Source organism: Gadus morhua, chromosome 8 (genome assembly GCF_902167405.1).
Source record: "Gadus morhua chromosome 8, gadMor3.0, whole genome shotgun sequence".
Lineage (NCBI taxonomy): Eukaryota > Metazoa > Chordata > Actinopteri > Gadiformes > Gadidae > Gadus > Gadus morhua.
The window spans coordinates 27,449,420-27,467,423 of NC_044055.1; the positions used below are offsets into that span (position 1 = coordinate 27,449,420).

General features: G+C 45.1%; 1 long non-coding RNA gene across 1 annotated transcript; it reads right to left on the reverse strand.

Annotated features, from left to right (window-relative positions):
* Positions 1-5,483: 5,483 nt before the first annotated feature.
* Positions 5,484-6,628, reverse strand: LOC115549337 (uncharacterized). Its single transcript, XR_003977745.1, has 4 exons — positions 6,535-6,628; positions 5,932-5,996; positions 5,705-5,824; positions 5,484-5,553 (listed from the first exon to the last, which is right to left on the reverse strand). It is a non-coding gene; the product is annotated as an uncharacterized LOC115549337 (long non-coding RNA).
* Between the last annotated feature and the right edge of the window lie 11,376 nt (positions 6,629-18,004).

An 18,004-nucleotide genomic window follows, 5' to 3' on the forward strand; every position in this document is an offset into this window, starting at 1 on the left:
CCACACTCACACTGGCAGATTTGAGCATGGTTAGGCCACGGCCACGGCCAGATGGCCTAGTGTGAGTGCACCCTTAGATAATAATCGGTTATGAACAAGAACACTTTAGAAGAAACACTTTATTTAAATAAGAAACACTGAACCACACATCTAAAAATACACACACACACACACACTCTCTCTCTCAGCTTTTGAGAGAATGGTGGAGAATCACATCTTCTCAACCATTCCGCCAACTTTGCCTCGCTCTCCTCATGCCTCGCCTGTTCCCTGGCACTCTCCTCTTGGAAGGGGTGTCTGGGGTGGTGGAAGAGGTGCCTGGGGTGGAGGAGCATGAGGGAGAGGTGGGGGGGGGGGGGGCTGGTGGCAGTGGACTCAACGAAGTCCTGAAAGAAAACGAATAAGAAGGAATTAGGAATTATATGCCAGAACTGGTTGATATGGCCATATGTTATGTACAATATATAATAGCTATGTACACAATATAGTACTGCCAAAAAATACATTGATTAACCATGTAATATTACTAATATAATATAATATATTAGTATATATAATAATTAGAGCTGTCAAGCGATTAAAATATTTAATCGTGATTAATCGCATTAATGTCATAGTTAACTCTAATTAATCGCGATTAATCACAAATTATTTTTCTATGCTAAATATCCCTTGATTTTTTTGTCCCATAATTCTTCTCATTTTAATTCTCTTTTCAACATGGTGAAGTGCATCGGCTTGCCTTGTGCAAATGATTTTTTATTGATAACAACATTGGCATATACACTGATCAAAACAGGACGATACAAAAAAAGAGCCTATAGTGCAATTAAACGACTGCTTTGAACAAATGTCATTTGAACATAGCAGTCAGGCTACTGCTTCTTTGTTTTGAGCCAAAGAAAAAAAAAAAAAAAAAAAAAGTTTTTTTTTTGTTTGTTTTTTAAATAATTGCGTTAATCGCGCGATAAAAAATTTAACGCCGTTAAATTTGGTTTTCGTTAACGCCGTTAATAACGCGTTTAACTGACAGCTCTAATAATAATACTTATAGAATATTACTAATATAATATAATATATTAGTATATATAATATTACTTATATAAAATTACTAATATAATATATTAGTATAAATCTTATTTTTAACCTGGAGTCACTAGAACATGGAAGATCTGGATATCATACGACATGATATGCAGCCCGGTCTGCAGAGCCCGGTCGATGGCCGGGCTGCAGAGCCCGGTCGACGGCCGGGCTGCAGAGCCCTGTCGACAGCCGGGCTGCCGGCCGAGAACCGGGGTCGGGCGGCCCGCGAAAGTCGGCCTCGCGATCTTCCGCGAAAGTCGGCCGCGGACTTTCGCGATCTTCCGAGAGTCCACGGCCGGGCTTCGAAGCCCGCGGCCGGGCTGCAGAGTATAATTGATAAAATAATTACTAGTTAATTACAGGGAAAACACTTACATTTGGGTTTTTCCAATCCTGTCGCATCTTTTCGCCCTCCATCTTGTCTAGGATATTTCTAGATTTTCCGTTATCTCGCAAGGTATTGTGGGAGCAAGTCACAACTGAAGCGCTTTGAGGGTGCCCATCGAAAATCTCAATTTTGAGGGGATGTTAGCCCTCCCCCTACCCCTTAAGCTACCTTTAAAATGGTATTGGGACATGGCTCCACGGCGCGTGAACGCGCAACAGCGAGGGTTAGGGCTGAGATTTTGAAGCGAGCCAAGTAATGGGATTCAACCTTAAGCTAACGTGAGACTTACCATGTCATGTAACAGCAAATATCGAGATGTTATCTTGGTGCATATCCGTTTTATATTGGTTGTTGCTCACGTTAGTAGTATTATTATTTTGCACTGAAGTTAATGTTATTCCTCCCTGTAGATGTCGAATCCGGTGAAAGTGATAAATCATATATTGTGTGTGCGCATCTACCTCATTGCAGGTAATAATTGTTGAACTATGTGTGTTAAATGTGCCATGGAGTTATGTTTCGTTCATTTTGTCCGCCATGTTCAACACGGCGCCATGTGGCCTGTTAAATTTGATAGTCACCACTAAGGGGTGCTGATACATAGTTTAATTATATATTTAATGTTGCGTTTTGCATTTTTCTATTGTATCTTTTTCTATCTTACTTTTCTATTTTATAAATATATCATAAAAGGATGATGTTTGTTAAAGAAATAAGTTAAGAATATATTGTATTGTTATGTTAAAACCACTATACGATCACATGTTAAAAAGTATTCTGTTAAAAATCATGCCGTTTTCCAGCTCTCTGCTTGGGATGTCGAATCCGGTGAAAGTGATAAATCATATATTGTGTGTGCGCATCTACCTCATTGCAGCTACCACATAAAGAACCATCATCCAATCCAGCCTGTGTGTGGGTTCTTGGCGGGACGGGTACACAACAGTTACATATACATTTACTCATATATTGAACACATATTGACACCTGTCGTGGACACGATTAATATGAAGGTAGAGCCATTGATATTACCAGACGTTGTTGCACTAGAGACTCTGGAGCCTTGAGATTACTTTGTTTGTTGCCACTGGGTTTGTTGTGTTTTTGGGTTAGTGCTTTGTCTACGCAGGTGAATCGGAAAGGACCGGTCGACCATAAAAGTCGCTAAGAGAAGCAGAGCGCTGCTCCTCCTGAAACAGGCCCAGTCCCGCCAGAGGCCTAGCTGTATCACGTTCAACGCTCAACGTTGTATTTCATGTAGGTTACGCATCTAGGCTTCGACTTGGGCTTCTCCCTGCACGGAAAATGTCCAAGTAGGTCTATCTGCAGCCGGAGCCACTTGCCAAACACGCCCATTGCACTGCCAGACACGCCCAACGGCCAGACACGCCCACTGTCAAACACGCCCATTTCTCGTTCTATGGTGGCCATCATGGGGAAAACAAACAGCGCCACAGTGCTCCATTCACTTTGCACAGAGCTCCATTCACTTTGTATAGAATGCAAACAAACTTAATAAAAACGTAATAAAACATGCCTTCCACAAATACACGTTACTGTGTTTAAAGCCACGACTCTTGTCTGTCTATACAAGCTGTTTGTGTTAAAAAATAATCCACCCATTTACATCTTAAATATCCACTTTCTGTCTGTGATGGATTAAAAACGCGACTTGTTGAGACCATGGAACTATGGTTTAGACCTGCTGCAAACGGTACCGACCCCGAAATCCCTTCCCATGAATGGACCTGAGTCCCTGCCCCATACCCAAATAACTCTACTACACATATAGGGGTCTCAAAGTTTTCCTCCACTTTTGTCATGCAGGCTACTGATCCTGGTGCCTCTCTTCTTATCGACTGTTTCCTTCGTAAGGGATCACAGCTTTTTCTTAGGTTTACAAACCGTTTTTAACATTTGAATAACTTTTATTGAGTGTGCAGCTTAACACACAACAGCTTTTAGGAATGTTGTGAGTGGTTGTGGATCAACCTGGATCATGAACTCAGATGCAAAGAGCATCTCCTCTCCTTCTCCTTAGGGAAAGCCACATAGCCTCTGTTAAAAGCATGTTTTCCAGTAACATCTTTTACGCTAGATACATGGCACTCTTCTAAGCAGTTGAAAATAGGTAGGGAACTTAGTCTTCTAAAATGGGTTGCATTTGACAGAGAATTTATTCCAGGGAAGATGGACATTACCTATAGAGGATGGGTACATTTTGGCATTACGGCAATGTGTACCATTATCAAGGAAGGTGTAATGCTGAGTTTCCAAGAAATGAAAGATAGATTTGGTGTAAGGAACGCAGATCTGTTCAGGTATCTACAGATGAGGGACTACTATGAAAAAAAAATAAGAAAGAAGGATGTGGAGATTCATCCCCTGATCAAGATTCTTGTGGCGTCATACTGTAGAGAAATACCTAAGGCAATTTCAATTCTTTATACTTGTTTAATGGAATCCAAACAACACTCAACATTATGTATAAAAGCCAAATGGGAGAAAGAGCTAGATGAGGAAATCTCTACTGAGATTTGGTATGAAATGTGGCAATGTCACCAGACCACCACACAATCACATAAGTGGAGAGAGTTTGCCTGGAAAAATCAGATCCGTTACTTTATCGCTCCATTAATAACAAGTAAACAGTTATCAACTCCACAAGCATGCTGGAGACAATTTGGTGAGATGTCACCAAATCATACACATATTTTTTGGAGCTGCAAGAAAATAGAACCTTTTTGGAAAGAGGTACATAAAGTTGTATGCCAGACCCTGGGATATCCAATTCCCTTTACATGTACAGTCCTATACCTCGGACATTTAGTAGAGTGTGTAGCTAGAGATGATCTATATCTGGTGAAAATTATTCTTACAGCGAGCAGGAAGACAATCACTAAAAATTGGCTGAAAGCAGACATGCCACAATGTAAGCAATGGCTATCTATAATCGAGGAAATCCAGGGGATGGAATGGTTAACGTATAAACTGAAATTGAAAGAAGAGTTATGTGCTAGGAACTGGGTAAAATGGATACGAAATTAAACATACTGTATGAAGACATGTCTAGATAATAAAATAAATTATAAACATTATTATAGAATATCAAGAATTATATTATATATTAAAGGACTCATATAGCCATATGTGGCTCCTGTTATTATTCTTCATGTTTAACCTCTGTTTTCCTTTTATTCCTAGTCTGTTTTACATAGTTTTGAATGATGACTATATGCTTCTGTAAGGTGACCTTGGGTGTCTTGAAAGGCGCCTCTAAATTAAATGTATTATTATTATTATTATTAAAGTCTCCTCCTGTTAAAAGGCCACCCTTGTATTTATTTTAATTTTTTTTTGTTTTTTTATTATTTCTCTTATTTCTTTTCATTAATATAGACCTGTTAACCTATTTTCCAATGTATGTCTGTACTTTATTTCTGTTACTGTATGTACAATATATGTCTTACTTCCAATAAAGACCAAGTCAAAAAAAAAAAAAAGCATGTTTTTCTTACTTTTGTAAGCTTTGTAAAAATCTCATGCTTAAGACATTTCAGACTATTTCTATCTAGAAAAGAAATAAAAGTGAACCAGTGACAACAGAGAATCAGTACTTGGACCCTTATTATTGTATTGAAAAGCTCCCAATAAATTCAAAAATGTGTGTGTCGTAAACCACAACTCGAACATTGTGATGATACATATTGGCTAAAGGTGAAGACAGCAGGTTGCACTAGAGACTTTACATGCAGTAGCATCATGTTCTCACCTCCAAATATTGGCATAAACCTTAGAATATAAAAAGCTCCATGCCAAAAGTATTTTAATTATTAAAGCCTATACCAATAAATGACTTAATGGTTGGTTAAATGAGAGATGTGTCTTCTTTGAAGCTGAAGACATCTTTGTCCATGGTAACTCCACTGCCCTAAATGGATACACAAATTCACATAAGTACAGCTCTGATGGTGGATATTGTCTTTGTACGCAATTAACTTTATACGAACCATCTCCTTAGAAGGCAAGCTGTAAGGCCTCTGATTGTAAGCATGGTCCTCGTCAGAGTCCAATGGCATCTGTAAACCAAACATCATTATTGCGCCATCATGTTTAATATGCAAAGGTTTACCACTTGAAAAAGCGATCCAGGTTGGATTCAGAATGACACAGTACCAAACTAAACCTACTGCAGGAGCCATAAAGATACATGAAGTACTTAGCACTGACCACTGTGCAGCTTGAAAGTGTCCTTTTTCGTTTCGTTTTCTGAAGACAGGTGGGACATGAACATTGTTTCGGAGGGTTGATTTTCCTTCCTCAATAAAGTGGGCGAACTTCCTCCCATACCTGCAATTAAAACACCAGAGCATTACATTTATTACCAGGTCTTATCCCAAATTCCTCTTGATAATACATAAATAAATACATATTATGTTTGTAGCACCGCAGCATACCCTTCCAGCCCAAGGTTTTCCACCAGGAAAACACACCACCACCGTCTCAGGAAAGACATGTCATGCTAAAGAAAGATGTTAGTCAAAATGCATTCATTTCCTTATAGTATATTTACGGATTCTGTGTTTCATAATAAAAAACAGCTAGTGTTGTGATAACCCCGCTTAGTGCATACACTCTGAATACTCACTATTTTCTTTTCTGAAAAATACAACATTTTACTACAAAGTTTGTTAATTCAACATTTTCTGGTATAAATCTGCATAGAGACTGCCTCTACAGACAGTAGAGGCAATCCTTCAGATTTTTTCAGATGGCCTATGGTGTTTATGTGCCTTATTACATAATAGCTCAGCATACTATACATAGTAGTTCGTATTAAGTGTCCCCGTTGTTAGGATTCTTATTCTTAACTCCATTGTTCATATTATTAGTACATGTCATTCTTAATTTCCACGGCTGATGCAAACTTAATTTGAATGTAGTAAGGTAAATGTAGTAAGGCTGATGAAGTAGGCTAAGGTAAAAGGGTAATGTAGTCACGATCTTGAGAAAGCCTAAAAAGAAAGATCTAATTTACAGTCAAGTGAAATTGTTCTTACCTCCATTGTTCATTTCCACTGAATATCAGCGGTGGCCATATTAGTTCTGTCGCGTTACGCACGCGCACGAGCTATGGGCGTGTTTGGCAGAGCAATGGGCGTGTCTGGCAGAACAATGGGCGTGATTGGCAAGTGGCTCCGGCTGCAGATAGACCCTACCATAGATATATATATTAACTAGATGCCCTACGGCGGCGTCTAGAACGTCACCATAGGCCGCCATCTTACCACAGTAAAGCTTTCTGGTGGAATCTGTTGTAGCGGACGTGAATCAGTGATCTGCACAAACGCTAATACTCTTATCTCGCTGAAATCTTGACGGAATTACAAACGGTTTGGTTTCTTACAAACTTTTTGCTTTTTCTGAGTTTTAGTAGACCATATATTGATTTAACATAAATAACATGAATACCTTGTGCATGTTTGTATTTATTGCACCCATCTGTTGTTTAATGTTAATTTCATATGAAAACGCATGGTTATATATAATTACATAAATACATCTCTGTACAGGGTGGGGATTTCAACATGCAGCCTTTCTTGATGTATATTTGTAAAGGGAAATCTTGTACCTATTGTTGCAGTCTCTGCCTCCCCCTGGTGGTTTTGTTGGGGGAAAATACGTTTGTGTGGCGCATTAGGTGTGACGTAGCAGAACGGGTGGTTGTGGGTAGTGTAAACAAAGGACCGCGCGGGAAATCTGTGGGAGTCTACAGTGCGAACGTGATATTAGCCTTTTATGCTCGAGTCGTGAATGTACCATTGTTGAAGAAATAAAGCCTAATTCATTGCTGCAACCAACCAACGCCTCACTGTTTGTGCTTCGGCTATGTTAACCGGACCACTAGACAAGCAAGTTACCTGCAACGAGCCAAGTAATTGAATTGAAACCAGCTCGCTCCCAACTACGTTTCGGAGGAGGGAAGCTGTGGAGGTAACACTATTTTAGAACATTATTATATTTTTCTTAGAACCCAACAATTATTCATAAGTATGTACTGTCATACCTACATCTCTGACGTTTATAACAAACCAAACCGTTTGAAAATCGGTTGAAAATTGAGTAAGTAATGGTTATTTAAAAAGTACATGAATCACTACCAACACTATTGGTGAGCAGCTTACTGTGGTAAGATGGCCGGCAGTGGTGACGTTCGACTCCATTGGTCAGCACCGCGGATGAGGCATCTAGTTAATATATATATCTATGGACCCTAGTAGAGTGGCGAAGTCACGCCTCTTCCGGTAGAGCACATGTGACCTATGAGTAGGAAAGATTTAAATTATCATTTAAATCCAAAAACAGCATACCCAAATAGTAAATAGTAACAATATACTACTAGGTACAACAAGGCAACTAACTAAAATAATGAATGCAATGCACATATTGTCAGGGAGGGCAGCCAACTGAGGTCTAAGGACTTGGAAGGCTCCTAGGATGTCCAGCTCCTGGAACCTCTTTTGTTAGTTCTGTCTCCAGGCCAGTAATGTAGGGTTGGATGACCTACAATGAACAGATCACCACATTTTCTCTACCAGGAACAGAAAGATCGAAATTACTTTCCCTACTCTTATTTTTTTAAAGTTAAAATCTACACTAATCTGTTTCCACCTCACCTGTTGTTTCAGCAACATTTTGTCTTCTGTCCTCCTGGCCTATATTAATCAGTATCTCTCCTGAACAGCCCGGCCCTTGAGAAGCACAACATTCGAAATACATTGATTATATATTTAATAAACATTTACTAGCCACAGCCATTTGACTGTTCAACTTGAAAAAAAAAGTATCATATATATACGCCTCAATCGGTTCGGAATAGAATTCTATGCGGAATAGAAGAGGTGGTGTAGTCCGCTATAAACACTTATTCCGATTAGTTTGGGGTTTAACTTAGAGCAGCTGCAGTAGTTCGCAATTGGTCCACTCCGTCTGTACTTTAATGCACACCGAACTTTACCGCTGTCAAGGAAATTGGATTTATTGCCTGATTCACGTCTTTGTTATTATCACTCCGTAGTAGTTACAGTAGTACGGTAACTTATCAACCCCAGCGTGTCCGGTTGCTAAGCGACGGGTGACATCGGTGGGTTCATGTGTTAGCGTATCGTCGCTCTCGCTCCGTGTGTGTGTGTGTACGAGAATGACAGGGAGAACGAGTGCTATGTGGAGATTAATGGACGGAACGATTTTTAGATTTCCAAATCGCGTTATAAAAAAATAAATAATAATAATATTAATTAATAAAAAAAAAAAGAAGACAATCAATTCGTGGCGGTCGATGTTGATTCTGTGGCGCCGTGCCACACAATGGTCTATGTATGGGAAACACTCATGTTAGGTTTTTTCCAAGGGGAGGATAAAAGCATCAAAAGAGGTGAAAACCATTATAAATTGGGGCATTTGGAGATTTTCAGTTATGCCGATGGGGAGATTGTCGGTCTTGTCCAAGCCAGTCACAGGGAGCGTGACGGCACATGCGAGACATGTAGTCTTTCTCATTGTGTTTTCTCTACAGCCTTTAACTGAACAATTGCACAATAAACCTGACCCAATACAGAGTAGGCGGGGTCTATATGACGTAGTACGTGCTCTGATTGGCTATGGTTCTGAGAGCCCGCCTCCAGCTTCCTCATATGTGTGATGATACTTTCATCTTGTGGCCATGAGCAGTTATTACAGCTTATGTGTTCGGTCCTGCTCCCCTTGTGGCTATGTGCAGTTATTACAGCTTACAGCATATTTTAATATGCAAAGTGACAATGCAATCCTCCAATTTGCAAAAGTTATAACAATAAGAATAGAATAACATTTTGTCAAATTCTTTGAGTTCCTTTATTCAAATTGAAAGCGTCCCCATGATTGCAATCCACTTCGCCACGCTCCGTGTGTTGCGATATTCAAATGACATTTCAATCCGCAAAACGAACGCTTTGCAAAAGATTTGGCAAAACGGAATCCAAAACGTTTTCCAAAACAGAATCCAAAACGTTTTCCAAAAAGTCAATATGCAAAATGGCAAACGTATGGTAACTTCCTATTGCCTCCAAGGGTATCTCCACGGTGGGTCTCTGTTTACCACGCTGGCGTCAAAACGTACCAGTGAGGATAAGTCGTCTATCCTCACGGAAGTAGCTCAGGAGGTAGAGGGGGTTGGCTGGTAACCTGAAGGTTGTTGGTTCGATCCCCGGCTCCTCCTAGCTGAGTGTCGAGGTGTCCTTGAGCAAGGCACCTAACCCTGACTGTTAGCTCCCGACGAGCTGGCTGTCGCCTTGTATGGTTGATTCCGTCGTCGGTGTGTGAATGTGTGCGTGAATGGTGAATGTGAGGCAATATTGTAAAGCGCTTTGAGTGGCCAATGGTTAGAAAAGCGCTATATAAATGCAGTCCATTTACATTTACATCCTATCTCCCAGAACACGCCCTCTATCAACTGCATCTGTGTCTTCTACACTATTGTTCTCCACATCATCGGCCAAACTTCGGAGCGTATCAATAATCTCCTCCATTGGTGACCATTGACCTGACACATACAAACCTTTTTTTTTTTTAAATACATTTTATTGACAATTAGCAATACAACAACAGCCAGGGGGTACAGAAATGGCAGACATACAAAATACAGACACAAAAAATACAAAATGCAGCATTAAATTAAATAAAAATATTATAAAGAGCACACACACTAAGTGTTTTAATAGCTGTCCCATTCCTATTGCCTGGTTTCATTCTCAAACACAACAAAAAGCGGTTTCTGATTCGAGTATTTACATTTATGAATATGCCATTTAGCTAATAAAATAATAAGGTTTATAATAAAATATTGGTTTGATTGACTAGAGGTGTAATTGAAGAAAACAAACAACACATGTTCAATACAACAAACAATACATGTTCAATACAACAAACAATTCATGTTCAATACGAAAACAGTACATGTTCAATACAAGACACATACGAACGTGTACAAGGAAATTACGAACAAGTGCCGTAGTTCCCGCCCAGACGCTGATTGGCTTATACGTTTGCCACTTTGCATATTGACTTTTTGGAAAACGTTTTGGATTCCGTTTTGGAAAACGTTCTGGATTCCTTTTTGCCAAATCTTTTGCAAAGCGTTCGTTTTGCGGATTGAAATGTCATTTGAAAATCGCAACACACGGAGCGTGGCGAAGTGGATTGCAATCCCGGGGACGCTATAGCTTTTCAATTTGAATAAAGGAACTCAAAGAATTTCACATAATATTATTCTATTTGTATCGTTATAACTTTTGCAAATTTAATTGAGGATTGCATTGTCACTTTGCATATTAAAATACACTTTGAATAACGTATTTACAAATTACATTATAAAATTGCATAATGAATTGTCAATTGCATAATGTAATTCCAAATTGCATTGCCATTTGAATTTTGCTACATATATGCTTCCATAATGTGCGGATGTTACAGCTTACATGCTTATTTTCGTCACACCTGCCAGAATACAGCGGTGGGTTGCTTGCTTCGGCATTATGCTGCGCTGCCCAGACAGCGCTGAGCCGACACTGCTGCCGCCATTGCTGAACGGGCCGACGACTTTACTGTCCCGCTCGACGATGCCCTCTCTCTCCTTGTGAGCTCGGAGTCAGACGACTCCGACCGCGACGAGGAGGGGGCGTCTCCCCCGGCTTCCCCTCTCCGAACGGAGTGGCCCGGGGCAGCAGCATTGCCCGTCTCTGCTGCCACCTCACTTCCAGTGGTTGGAGCAGCAGAGCTACCGGGCATTATCGCCAGGGCAGCCCCAAACCTTGGCCTTGCGGTGCCCATGCCTCAGGGCCCCCAACGCCCGGACCAGCTCCGTGGCATCTGGGGGCTCGAGGCCGCGACACGCCCCGCCCGTCTCGACCCGATCTGGCCGATGTTTCCCGCCATCAGCCCGTACTTCAGTGGGGCTGCGGCGGAGCCCGGGAGGCTCGGTGCCCCGGTGAAAACATTTGTCCAGGTCACGAAGACGGAGGGTCTGATAGACCGGGGTTACAGGGCGGTACCGCCGCTGGATTCCGCTCTGTGTGCTGTCTTTGGAGTGAAGCCGGGGCTCAGCGACCACCCACTCCCAAAGACCAGCTGACGGCCAAGCTTACAGACAGAGCGCATCGGTGTATGATGCAGCAAGAGGCTGTTATGAATAACATCGCCCTGCTGGCGCATAACATCTCCACCATGGCGGTTGACCCTCATCGTCTGGCCGAACAGGCAGTCGACGTGGTGAAAACCGCCGGTCCGCCGGTGTCATCCTCTGCCTCTGCTCCACCGGCGCGGTGGCAGCGGCCCGGACGGCGGCATGGCAGCACCTCATACAGAAGAACCTGTGGCTGCAGCACCCGGGCATCCCTGAGCCGATGAGGCGGCAGTTACTGGAGTGCCCCATCAGCCCGGACGTGCTGTTCGGGCCCCGTCTGTCATCTATGGTGGATGACATGCAGACCGCTTCCGAGGAGGCAGAGAAATTCCGGAGACACGTCTCCCGCCCTCCGCCTCCAACCGGTCGGCAGCGCACCGCTCCAAGCCCCCGTCGCCGCCATAGGCCCCCGACAGTCAGTGTCGCGGCGCCGCCGGCAGCTCCTCCTCCTGGCCCCCAGGCTTACGAGCCCCGCCCGCCTCCATCGCAGGCTGCGGCGAGCGGCAAGCGAAGGCCAAGGGCAGCGGGCTCATGGGGCTATGTCCCGCCCCACAAGCGCCGGCGAAGGCAATTACGGGGCGAGGGAGAAGCGTGTGACGGCGAGAAACATCTCTTTACTAAAGACGCCTGTTTTTCCCCTACACAGTTTACGCCGGAGCCTACCGGCCCCACCATAACTGTTTCTCACGCATCTCCCACCACATATAGGCAGGCCGTCAATAAACCTTGTATTATTGATCGAGCCAGCCCTTCATTACCTTTACGAAGGCAGCCTCACCCGGCTTAACGGCCCCGCCCGCCTCCATCGCAGGCTGCGGCGAGCGGCCAGCAAAGGCCTCGGGCAGCGGGCTCGTGGGGCGATGTCCCGCCCCACAAGCGCCGGCTATTACGGGGCGAGGGAGAAGCGTGTGACAGCGAGAAACACCTCTTTACTAAAGAAGGCTGTTTTTTCCCCACAGATTTAAAGCCGGAGCCTACCGGCTCGACCATAACTGTTTCGCACACATCTTCTGCTACGTATGGGCGGGCCGTCAATACACCTCGTCATTGGTCGAGCCAGCCCTTCATTGCTTTTAAAAACCTCGCCTTGCTTACCAGCCCCGCCCACCTCCATCGCAGGCGGTGGCGAGCGGCAAACCAAGAGCCTCGGACAGCGGGCTCATGGGGCGATGTCCCGCCCCACAAGCGCTGACTATTACGGGGCAAGGGAGGAGCGTGTGACAGCGGGGAACACCTCTTTACTAAAGACAGCTGTTTTCTCCCCACACAGTTAACGCCGGAGCCTGCCGGCCCGGCCATAACTGTTTCACACGCATCTCCAACCACATATACGCAGGCCGTCAATAAACCTCGTATTATTGATCGAGCCAGACCTTCATTACCTTTACAAAGGCAGCCTCGCCCGGCTTACCAGCCCAGTCCCCCTTTATCGCAGGCTGCGGCGAGTGGCCGGCAAAGGCCTCGGGCAGCGGGCTCATGGAGCGATGTCCCGCCCCACGAGCGCCGGCTATTACGGGGCGAGGGAGAAACGTGTGACAGCGAGAAACACCTTTACAAAAGACGGCTGTTTTCTCCCCACACAGTTAACACAGGAGCCTACCGGCCCGGCCATAACTGTTTCACACGCATCCCCACCCACACATAGGCAGGCCGTCGATAAACTTTGTGTTATTGATCGAGCCAGCCCTACATTACTTTCCCCTCACCACGTCATGCCTGGCATGACACGTGCGAGAAGGCCGCTAAAACGAGCTCTCTGTCTACGAATGACACGCAGCTCGTTCACAGTGTCAGCAGTCTGCTGCCCAGTCACAGTGTTATTCCTCCTCGCGTCCCAACGCTCAGGAGAGAGGAAGCTACACTCTTGTCACAAGCTGAGTAGGCAGGGCATGCCTCCGCTAATGACACACACACCCAGCCCTTTCGGGCAGAGCTCAAGAAACAAGGGGCTGCACAGCCGCTTTCAGAGCATTACTCAGAATGGCTGAACGCATGCACCCTGGCCAAATGGATGGACAGGCTGATCAGCAAGGGTCACACCCTGCAGTTCACCTCCGTTCTGCCGCGATTCAACGGGATTGTGGAAACAACGCTGTCATCCAAGGATCAACAGCTGTCACTTTTGGCGGAGCTCCAGCAGCTTCTAGCGAAAAAAGTGATTCCCACGGTCCCGAAGGGAGAGGAAATGCAGGGATTCTATTCCCGTTATTTCCTGGTACCCAAGAAAACAGGAGGGCTGAGACTGATTCTCGATCCAGCCCTATTCAACAAATGCATCGCGGAGAGGCCGTTTCACATGTTAACAATCAGACGAGTGTTACAGTTTGTAAAGCCGGGCGACTGGTCACCTCAATAGATTTGATTGACGGCTACTTCCACGTCACAGTGATCCCCAAACACAGGAAATTCCTGCGTTTCTCGTTCCAAGGGTCACACTACCAGTACAACCGTCTCCCGTTCGGCTATTCTCTAGCCCCACGAACGTTTTCCAAGTGCGTGGAGACGGCTCTCCGGCCGATTCACGCAACAGGAATGTGAGTGCTGTTCTACTTGGACGATCTGCTTTTGATGGCTCGCTCCAAGGAGGAATTAGCTATTCAAACAAAAAAGCTGGTGATTCACCTGTCGAATTTAGGCTTCACCATAAATTGGAAAAAGAGCTCCCCCCCTCCCCTCACAGAGTGTGATGTATTTGGGGGTAGAGCTGGATTCAGCTGTAATGAGAGCACGGCTCTCACAGCAGAGGATGGAGACGCTGTGGTCTCTCCTCCGCGGCTGTTCCCCGGGCAGCGTCATGACAGCCCTCTCCGTCATGAGGCTGCTGGGCATGATGTCAGCCGCTCACACGGTGGTGCCGCTGGGGCTGCTTCACATGAGGCGGCTGCAGAGATGGTTTTCTCGCCTGTGCATCGACCCGGTGCACCAACGGCGGCGCAAAGTGACCATTCCCCTATCAGTGGGCCCCGATTTGACCCACTGGGGCGATCCCCAAACTCTTGCGAGAAGGGGTGCCGTTGGGCAGAGCAACGTCACACATCTCGGTGTTCACGAATTCTTCTCTGTCGGGCTGGGGAGGAACATGCGAGTTTCACGTAGTGGGTGTCGTTTGGCCCCCCCCCGTGACCATGCATATAAACGCATTGGAGATCCTCACTGTGTTGAAAGTGGTCCAACACTTTTCCCCATTGTTGACGAATCAACACGTAATGATTCACACGGACAACAAGGCGACAGCACCACACATAAATCGCCAAGGGGGCGTGCGCTGGGCGCAGCTGCTGAGCATAGCGAGACAGCTGTTATGCTGGGCGCACACGCACTTGCTCTCCATCAGAGCAGCGTACATCCCCGGTGTCCTGAACAGAGGGGCCAACATAATGTCGAGGGGGGGTCCCCAACCAGGAGACTGCACCACGACTGGACTCTGCACCACGATCTGATCAATCAGATATGGAGCGAGTTTGGGAAGGCGGAGGTCGACCTATTCGCCACGCGGGAGAACACACAGTGCGAGGACAATCCCCCACTCGGAGTGGATGCGTAGGCTCACAGACCGTGGCCGAACACACTCCTGTACGCTTTACCGCCCGTCCCCCTGATTCCCCAAGTCTTGGACCGAGTCCAAGAGGAGCGGCTGTATATGATTCTCGTAGCACTGCAACGCACTAGTGCACCGTTGTTTTTTTCGACTACAGTATGGTCAACCGGGAAATCCCTTGCTGTCCATAGTCCATTCACTTTTCCAAGGCCTCAAGCTTGCTTTTGCCGACGCACTCCAGAACCATGGCTATGCAGACACCCCCCTAAGTAACCCCAAGGCCAATTCATAGTCATGAAGGTGTAATGGGACATACACACCTTTAGAAGGGGAGGATGTAACCCAGGTTACTAGGCCCTTATTAGAAGTCCAGTTTCAGTTAATTGATTAGATCAATAAATTAATAAGATAGATAAGATAAATAAATAAATAGGGTTTGATTTAAAATAATCTTCCATAAAATGAATAGGATTTATGATTGAAATCTTAAATATGTCAATAAATAGATTAAAAAGATAAATATACACAAGGTTATTTATATCTGTTTAAAAATAATATTTTGTTTATTTCAAGTGTGGCGAATGTGCCTTTCTCAAAGTGTACAAGATTCGGGTGACATGAGGAGTTCACGTAAGGCAACGTAGCGTAACCAATCAAACACCATCAAGGTGTACGTGCCATTTCTCTCTCTCTCTGCCGGACCGTTTTTCTCTCCACGAAACTTTTTGTGGAAGAAAATTATTGTGTGCGATATAGAGCCAGATATATCCCAACGTTTTAAGTTATTATCGGCGGCGCAGAGAACAAAGCTTTTTTTGTTGTTGCCGTGGGTTGATTAGCGGACCTTGTTTGTGACGGAAACGAAGGAGAACGTGAGTTTGTTAATAATAATAATAATAAATGAAATGTATATAGCGCTTAATATGGTACTCTAAGACGCTTTACATATTGGCCTATCAAAACTATGTAAGACAGACTAGGAATAAAAGAAAAACAGAGGTTAAACATGAAGAATAAGGTGGGAGTTAGGTGGGGAAGGCTACTGTGAAAAGGTATGTTTTGAGGGCAGATTTGAAAGAAGAGAGGGTTGGAGAGACTTTGATGTGGGAGGGGAGTGAATTCCAAAGGGTGGGGGCAGCAACTGAGAAGGCCCGATCACCCCAAGTCCGTCGCTCAGTCCGTGGAACTTGTAGCAGGTTGGCAGAATTGGACCTGAGGAATCGGGAGGGAGCGTGGTGATGGAGGAGGTCGGCAAGGTAGGGGGGGGCTAGGCTGTTGAGGGCCTTGTAGGTGGTGAGTAAGATTTTGTAGTTGATTCTGTGTTTAATTGGAAGCCAATGGAGTTCACGGAGGACAGGTGTGATGTGTTCTCTGGAGCGGGTACCAGTGAGGAGGCGTGCAGCTGAGTTCTGGACATATTGAAGTTTTTTGAGGACTTTGTTGGTGGTGCCGTAGAGAAGACTATTGCAGTAGTCAAGCCTGGATGAAATGAAAGAGTGGATGAGTGTCGCAGCAGCGTTAGTTGACAGGTTGGGGCGGAGGCGGGCAATGTTTCGGAGGTGGAAAAAGGCAGTTTTGGTAATATGGTGAACATGGGGGAGGAAGGAGAGAGTGGGGTCCAGGATAACTCCAAGGTTACGGATTTTGGTGGAGGGGGTGATGGTGGAGCCGTCAATGTTAAGGGTGAAGTTCAGAGTGGAGTGAGTGAGGGTGTCAGGACCAATGATGAGGATTTCGGATTTGTTGGAGTTGAGTTTGAGAAAGCTGTTTTGCAACCAGGTCTTGATGTCAGTCAAACAGTTGGAGAGGGTTGAGAGGGTGGAAGGACTGATGGTTTTGGAGGGGAGGTAAAGCTGTGTGTCATCGGCGTAACAATGGAACCGGAGTCCATGGTGACGAAGGATCTGACCAAGAGGAAGCATGTACAGAATGAAGAGGAGTGGACCAATCACAGAACCCTGGGGGACACCGTGGATGAGAGGAGTAGTGGCTGATTGACAGTTGTTGATGGCGATGAATTGATGTCTGTCGGAGAGATAGGATCCAAGCCAGGAGAGGGCGGTGCCAGTGATGCCAAGGGTGGATTGGAGACGGGAGAGGAGAATGGAGTGATTGATCGTGTCAAAGGCAGCACTGAGGTCAAGGAGGATGAGGATATTTAGGGAGCCAGTGTCAGAGGATAGCAGAAGGTCATTGGTCACTTTGAGGAGGGCAGTTTCTGTACTGTGTTTGGAGCGGAAACCGGATTGGAAGAGTTCAAAGAGGTCGTTGGTGTCAAGATAGGTGATGAGTTGTTTGGCAACAACACGTTCCAGGATTTTAGACAGAAAAGGTAGATTGGAGATGGGGCGGTAGTTGTTAGGGGAATCAGGATCCAGGCCGGGTTTTTTTAGTACGGGGGTGACTGATGCAAGCTTTAGGGAGGAGGGGACATGGCCGGAGGATAGAGAGGAGTTTATAGTGTTAGTGATGAGGGTGGAGAGAATGGGGAGACAGGCCTTTAGAAGTGTGGTGGGGAGCGGGTCCAGGTTGCAGGTTGTTGATTTCATGGTTGAGACTATGGAGGAAAGATCAGAGGAGGTGATGGTAGCAAATGAGGAGAAGGATTGACCGGTGGTTAGGGGGGGATCCGGTTTGGGACGTAGGGCGGGGTCGATGGTCAACTGGCTGTGGATTGTGCTGATTTTATCATTGAAGAAGGATAGGAAGTTATTGCATTTTTCAACTGAGAAGGAGTGAGAGATGGTGTCCAATGGCTTGAGGAGTGTGTTAA